We start from the raw sequence: 8,129 nt of genomic DNA on the forward strand, positions 1-8,129 counted from the left end.
CAAGATCTAATCGATCTTCATAGATTAAAAGAAAGATTAATCTCATCATGAACGATATGATTTCCACGAGTTGTAGATGCGAGATCGATATGGAGCACCCTGCAAAGAGAGGGTCGTGCCAGGTTGGTAGAGTAGAGGGTCCTGGGAAGAGATCCATCACTTTTGATCCTCATGTGAAAGGCCAGCAGGCCTGGAGTCAGTACTGCACGTACGGGAAAATCCACAAGGGATTTGTGGTTCTAAGGGTTTTGGCTGCTTCAGGTGAGGAAGGGTTGATCATGTCAGCCGAAGGTGATTTGTATTCATCCAGATGTTGCGGGTATGTCATCTCCTACTGCTACTAGATGGATGTTGGGAATACTTACCGCTTTGGAATTGTGAGTGACTTTGGATAAGTCAGATCTCGGGTTAGTTTTCTGCTAGTGCCTGGGTTATCAAGGATCATATATGCCATCATGCATGCCAAAAAGTCCTTGATGAAGCCACTGTGGGATGTATCTTGCGGAGTGGGTTCCGCGTGTACTGTTATCATTTCGGATCTTTGTCAGGATCTGTGCAGGAGTATTATTGAGAGGATATCCGGTCAGGGATAGAGTGATAGCTCTTCAGTGGAGTCAGCGTTCAGTGGTTCTATAATGATCCAGGTATGGTCGACAGTTGTCTATGGAAGAACTTTGGAAGCTCAAGGCACTACCGTTCCTAGGACAAGATTGGTAGCATAAAGATGGTAGTGTCAGTCGCGGGTTTTATATGCATAAGTGGTTAGTCATTGGATGTTCAATAGAATGGTATTTTAGCATGGGAAGTGTTGTAAGAGTACGGGAGTAGCCGTAGCATTCACTAGTGGTCAGTTAGCATGGGAAGTGTTGTAAGATTATGGTGGTAGCCGTAGCATTCACTAGTGGTCATTTAGCATGGGAAGTGTAGTAAGACTACGGGGGTAGCCGTAGCATTCACTAGCGGTCGGATATTGATAGAGTGTCATGAGACTACAGGTGTAGCCATAGCATTTCCTAGGTTGGTAGATGGCATGAGCGTGCTGTTAGAATGCGAAAGGAATAGTAACACCCACCAGTTCGGGTGCAACATTGAGGATATGGAAATCCATGGATTGGATTTTGGATTTACCCAAAAGGGTTAGATCTGGCTAAGCTAGTGATAAGACGTTAGAAGTGTCACTACAGTTATGAGATCAGGGAATCAACAGACTACTTAAGGATGTATGAGATAAGGCTAACATTAGTCAGGTAGCAATCATGTTTAGCCTTGGATTTGATGATGATAGGATTCGAGGCATGGACCCGATCGGTAAAATCAGAAAGTTGTTAGAGTCTCAGTGGCATGATAACTAGTGGAAACTAGTTCCAGAGAAAGATTTCATTCGAAAGTCATGTGAGGCGACTAAGTAGGAGTCCTTTGGCTCTGCAGCCGGGTCAGAACCCGATATTTCAGATGATTGGCGAACAAATTGAGACCATGTAGGTCTCGCTAGATGTAAGGAAGAAGCCATGTGGCAACATACTGCTTCAGGCAGTTCAATGTTTGGACAGTTTCAACGATTTTCACTATTAGTATTTATGTATAGGTTGCAAGTTCATACAGAAAAGCTGGTTTATTGGGAAGTGACAAGTCACTCCCATCGGGATTAGCTGAGCCTTGGCCAAGTATAAGTGACCTACAGGGATAATTGGGTCTAAGATTTTAGTTTTCTAGTGGGAATCGCGTGTGATCAGAAGTTAAACAGTCAGTTGAGGGATACACAGACTAGACGCAATGATAATAATTCAATATAAGTGGTATGTCAGGGAATCAGACCATCTCAAGAAAAAAGGTTTCTGAGGGTGTAGATGTGATCTTGTTGCAAAGAATGCTTTCACCTGTGGATTTTAAGGCATTGCGAAGATTGGCCGCGATTACCCTGGGAAGACTAGGGTATGCCCAGGATGGTGACCATGTTACTGGAATGTTTGAGCGTGTAAGGAATGGTATGAAATGATTTCGAGGATGAAATCTAATTTAAGTTGGGGAGAGTTGTAACACCCTCTTTATTTAATAAATTAATAAATGATTATATAATAGCCCTAAAATCAATAATTATATAGCAAGGTTTTGGTTTCAGGAGCCAAAGGTTACAACTTTAGTAGTCGGGATTTAAAAATTTAAGTCCGAAATTGGTCGTGTAAATATTTATGAAGAGTAGGACCACTCGGTAATTTATTGGGACTTAAACTGGAAATATTATGGGCAGAAAGGGTTAAAATGGTAAATTTCGGACTTAATTTGTAAAGTTCTTAAGAGGCAGGGTTCAAATGGTTAATTTATGGGTTCACTTTGAAAGAAGTAGGGAAGGGAGGGCGGTTTCTGTCATCATGTATAACTTATAGAATGGAGACGAGTATTTAAGGTTTCGCAAACCCTAGCCTCACTCGTTAGATCAGCCGCCACTTTCATCTCCCTCTCTCTCCGATGCCGCTACCCCCTCTCCGCTGTTAAGGTTGCGACTGGAGCTACCGGCGAAGACGTCATTGCCAAGGTTCTTTGGCCGCCGCCGATAATCTTGGCTATCGTTGTTACCGTTTGCGGTTAGGAAACGAGCCTCTCGATCTTTTTTCCCCATTCCTGTCTCGGTGGTACACTGTTGTTGTCGATCTCAAGCAGCGTATCTCCTCCGCCCATGGTTGTTGCGCTCCTGCTCATGTTCGGTCGCCACCATAGCCCAAGCGCTTCTTGTTGCGGTGTTCTGGTCACGTCTACCACCCCGAGATGAGGTTGTGGGTGGGCGTTTCCTGTTACATCTCGTGTTGCAATGATGTTGCCGTTTGTGAGATGGAATAGATGCGTGTTTCCTGGCTGATAGTAGAGAAGAACCACCATGGCCACTAGCCATGGTGGTTGTCTTTTCTGTCCCATTGATAGTTGTTAGATGTCTCCGCCATGAGCCACCAAGTGGGTGGCTAGACCTTATGAGCAATCAGAATCGCGTACATATGTGTTTTGGTCGTGTGAGGGTTTGTTGGCTGGAAATGAAGAAAAACCACCACCACCGACCACTACAAGGGTGGTTTCATGTGTGTGTGCTTATTTTAGTGTAATGGGTGTGTGTGTGTGTTTATTTTTGGTATTTTCATTGTAAATTGTAGAAATGGAATAATGGAAAGAAATTGAAAACCACCACCTTATGGTGGTGGCTGCCGCCGCCGGCCGTTGTGTCGGGTGGCAATGTGCTTGCCTCATTGGGTTTGATTCGTTTGGGGTGCTTGAAACCCTAATGGGCCTTGTAAGACCTAATGGACCCTAATTGACCCAATAAAACCTAATGGGCTTAATTATTTCAAAGTGGGCCTAATAGGCCCAGTAAAGCCCTAATTGACCTAAAAGCCCAAAAAAAATTGATGAATGGGCTAGTATTTGGATAGGAAAACCCTAATGCCAATAAAACCTCAATTTGAGAATTAATCGGGACATACGGGAATTATGTAATAACATGAGATATTAAATAATAATCATTGACAAAAATGAATCTAAGAAATATTGGACTTATTAGATTAAGTCCTTAGAGGATTAAGTCATTAATGGGTTAAGTGAGAAACACTTAACCCTAATTGTTATTTTATATGAAACCCTAATTTCACTTGAGTTTATTATTAGGCCTTTCTATTGGGCCTTGATTATTGAGTTATTTAATGGGCCATCCAAGATCAAGCAAATGGACCAGAATAATTAATGGGCTTTGGGGTAAGGTCCATGTAAGGGGTTTTGGCCCAATTTGGAAAATTGGGCCATACTCTGGGCCCTAATGATTATATGATGATTGGGCCTTAGAATAATACCATGTAAAGGCTTAGGCCCAATTTGGAAAATTGGGCCATATGTTGGGCTTTCATTCCTACTTGACTTTGGGCCTAAGGATTTGGGCCTTGGGCTTAAATAAGCCAAGCTTAGGGTAATGTAGTAATTATCCAAAGTATGTACTTATGGTTATGTAGTGAGACCCAATTATTAATTGGGTGTTATTTTGGTATTGACAGTTAGGGAGTCTATCATTCAGTAGCTAGGGTTTAAGTCTGCGGGACTTCAGTAGTGTGGGATCGAGCCTTCAGGACTTCAGCAGTGCCAAGTGAGTCTTCTCAGTATACCTTACTAAGAGTGGTAATTATGTGTGACCGGAAGGCCTTATGTGCTTACATGTGATATGTGATATATGTTTTATGTGATATGCTATGTTATGAGTTGTTTGGTTTGGACCGGAAGGTCAATAGAGTTGGGCCGGAAGGTCTACAGAGTCAGGACCGGAAGGCCTTGTGTGCTTATATGAGTTATGTGCTATTATGCAATTTGTTTGTGTGATATTATGCATTTTGTCTATGTGATATTATGCATTTTGTCTATGTGGTATTATGCATTTTGTTTATGTGATATATGTTCTTATCTATGTGATATGTATATGTTATGCCCTGAGCTTATATGGTGTGGACCGGAAGGTCGATAGAGTATGGACCGGAAGGTCATCAGAGTATGGACTGGAAGGTCAACAGAGTAGGACCGGAAGGTCTACCAGAGTTGTGGGACCAGAAGGTCCCACATAGACACATTGACTGGAAGGTCTCGTAAAGCTTTAGCCTCGACTGGCTAATCATATGTGCATGGCATTTTGGGGAGCTCACTAAGCATACGTGCTTACCGTGTTATGTATTATGTGTTTCAGGTATTTTTTTTCAAAGGAGAGGAGCCGGCTTGGTCGCAGCGCATCACACTATGTTTTCAGCACACAAGATCCGTGGGATTACACTATGATATGGCTTTATTATACTATGTTTGTTGGATTAATGTCTAAGTCCATAACTATAATTGGTAAGACTTGACCCGACCCGGCATGGTCCATTTGGGTTGCATACCATCATGCACTTGGATAGACTAAATGAGAGAAATAAGACACTTATGGTTATTAATATATTATAAGTTCTAGTATATTAATAATAAGAATAATGAGATTATTTAATTAGTATTGATCAAGAATTAATCTAGCATTAATTGAGTGATCAAAAGAATACTAATTAAATATATGGGTTGATTGTGTAAATCATCCATACTTGTATAGTGGGCTAATGCTCCATGGATTATCTAGTTGGGCAAAAACCCATATGATGCTCCATGGATGCTCCATGGTGTATTTGAACTCATGGATCCAAGGAAATGGAAATTCATGACAATTAGGGTTTACCCTAATTGTATAACTATATAAGCATCTTATTCTTGAGGAAAAATTGGCCACTAGAGTCACTAGTGAGAGTAAGAAAGGGCTAGCCGATTTCATGAAGTATAGAATTCTCTCTAAGTTATTCTAAGTGTTTTGATGATTGTGAACCATTTGAGGTGTCACACTTGGGGCACTAGGCACTCAAGCTTCATGAAGACAAGCTCCATCAAAGAGGTATGTATTCTATCTTGTTATATTGATTGTTGTGTATGCTAGTTTAAGATAATACCTTGGATATTCATATTTGCATGTATAATAGAGAAAACATAGATCCAAGGTATTTAGGTTTGCATGTACACTTAGGTGTGTTAGAATGCTCATAACCCAACAGTGGTATCAGAGCCTAGGCTTGTTTTTATAGTTATACCTGCAATAGAAGCTGAAAAATCGAAATTGGTGTTGTTAGCCCAGCAGACTCGCCGAGTCCATGAAGGGACTCGACGAGTCCAAGGCAAAATGTATCTAACTCGCCGAGTTGTGTTCATGCACTCGACGAGTTGGACCCTAGATAGCATATTTTCGAGGTTTTTGGCTAGAAATGGACTAGGAACATTACCCTAAGTTGTTTTTGAACTAATAAACTTGTTTTTTGATGTGGTAATGTTCATGCTAATACATTTTCAAAGATAATTGTCAATGGATTCATGTTTTGTATTAGTTTAAAGGTTAGACTAATTACATGAGAAAGTTTGATTTGAATTATCTTGTTCTTATGAGTTTCTTAGATTAACAGAAAAAGTTGAATGAAATAGTTGTTTTCAATCCATTTTAATCTAAGAGTTGAGTATAAAATGTGTTTGTGTAACTTACCCTCAAGTTACATGAAGAGTCACATTAAAGACTCATAAAACTCATAAAGATGGCAAAGGTTACAAAAATGAAGAGTCTAGTTCTAATTAATTGGAGTTATGACTCCATAATTTGTCCTCAAGTTATGGAGGACCAAGAGTCTCTTCATTAAATAAATATAAAAAATAAAATAATGTAACCTTAATTAATTTCATAAGTTATAAAATAAAGAAAAAGTTAATTCTTTATTAGTTTAAAGTCTTCCATAATTTGTCCTCAAGTTATGGAACTTGAAGAGTTTTTGGATTAAAACTACTTTAAACACATAAGTTATGGAATTAATTAGTTTTGAATAGTTTCAAAACTTGCCCTCAAGTTTTGGAATTTGTAAAGTTTTCTCTTATGAATACTTTAATTCCAAGTTAGCCCTTAGAATTTTAAAAGTTAAAATTCAACCCTTATACTTTATAATATTAAAAGTTAATAATATATATATGTATAAGAGTAAAGTCAGTCTTACCGCTAGTACGCCTCATTCACGAAGCCGGTCTATAAGGTGGGTATAAGGTTGTTGCCTATAAAATGGCAACTTAATGGGTGTCCACTCTCACCCACCGCTTGCTTGACTGGTGGAGGGTCGTTAGCCGAACGGGTTTGACAGGACTATAATTCTCCCTTCATTAAAAGTATTAATGATAAATACTAAGTAACTAAACTCTTAAAAAATACCCAATCTTAGTTACTTAGGAAAATGTGAATAAGGTGCTAATCCATGAAATTACACTTTGCACTTTGTTTAAGTCGGTTAGTGGAGCGTGTGTGGTTAACCGGCACACTAACTCGTATTTAACAAGGTAGGCAAAGGGTAACTTAATGTTTATCATAGTATCGATGGAGCGTGTGTGGTTAACCGGCACATCGATTGAGGGGTAAACACTTAAGGGTACCAAGTAATTTGCATGGTTACTTCACACCTTGTTTTGTGATCCTCGGCATCCCAGTCACAAAACCTGAAGGGCACACTCGAGATTGAAACATGCCATTGAACAGTTCAATGAATCCCAAAAGATCTAGGAGTTTCCAAAACCAATTAAAACCTAACAATACATTTCGTTTATCTTGGTGGAAATTGGTGAATCGTCATTCACCTACCTTCAAATTGTTTTATAGCTTGGATTACGACATACCTCTTCTAAGTTATAAAATAGTTTGTTGGGTCCTAGCCTTAATATTTCATATTGGGTGTCATATTAAGGACTTTAAGATCAACTATCTTGAATATCTCCCAAAACATGTCTGGTTTAGACATTTATGATCCTCCCAAATCTCTTGAAACAAGCTTTCCTGAATGAAGATGATGTCCCATGGAAATCATACTTCTGTCACCTCCTCCAAATTATTCTCCCTACCCCACAAGTTCTTTAAAAGTTTAAAGTCACTCGAGCCCTATTGGCAAGTAAAGGTCTTGGTGTGGTCACATCTTGAAGATGTAGTCACATATTGACAAGCCGGGAGAGTTGGGTGTCAAAGTCTTGAGAAAGTTGGTGGTTCAATCACTTTCTAAGTCACATAGTGAGTTCCTTTGGGACACCTATGAAATAGACTATGACAAGACCCTTAATGATCTTATCTATTGTTATGATCAACTTCCTGAAACTTTATGGACATTGACAATGGTGACACTGGAAATACAGAAAAAGCATTCTCTTCCCAATGGAAAGGGATCGGCCATAGTCAACTCGGTTGAACAAATGGTAAAGAGAAAAGCTAAGTCTGTGATAGTCCCGTGTACCATTCTCAAAGGGTCCATATGTTTATATTTCCAAAGAAAGGGTCATTATTTGCGAAGCTGCCAAATTTACCTAAGGATGTTAAAGTCAATAAGGTTGACTCTACTTCAGGTAAAGTCCACTATCTAACTCTGCTAAGTTTCTATTCTGAGATTTTTGATACATGATGTGACTGGGTCACATGGTGATGTTTTAAGAATCAAAGAAAAGTAAAGGAACTTAAAGAAAGAATATGTTGAATCTGATCGCATAGATGGATTTCTATCGCGTAGTTTGAAGATCGGATTCTTGAG

The sequence above is a fragment of the Lactuca saligna genome, chromosome 2 (assembly GCF_052625555.1).
Source record: "Lactuca saligna cultivar CGN05327 chromosome 2, ASM5262555v1, whole genome shotgun sequence".
In the NCBI taxonomy this organism is placed as follows: domain Eukaryota; kingdom Viridiplantae; phylum Streptophyta; class Magnoliopsida; order Asterales; family Asteraceae; genus Lactuca; species Lactuca saligna.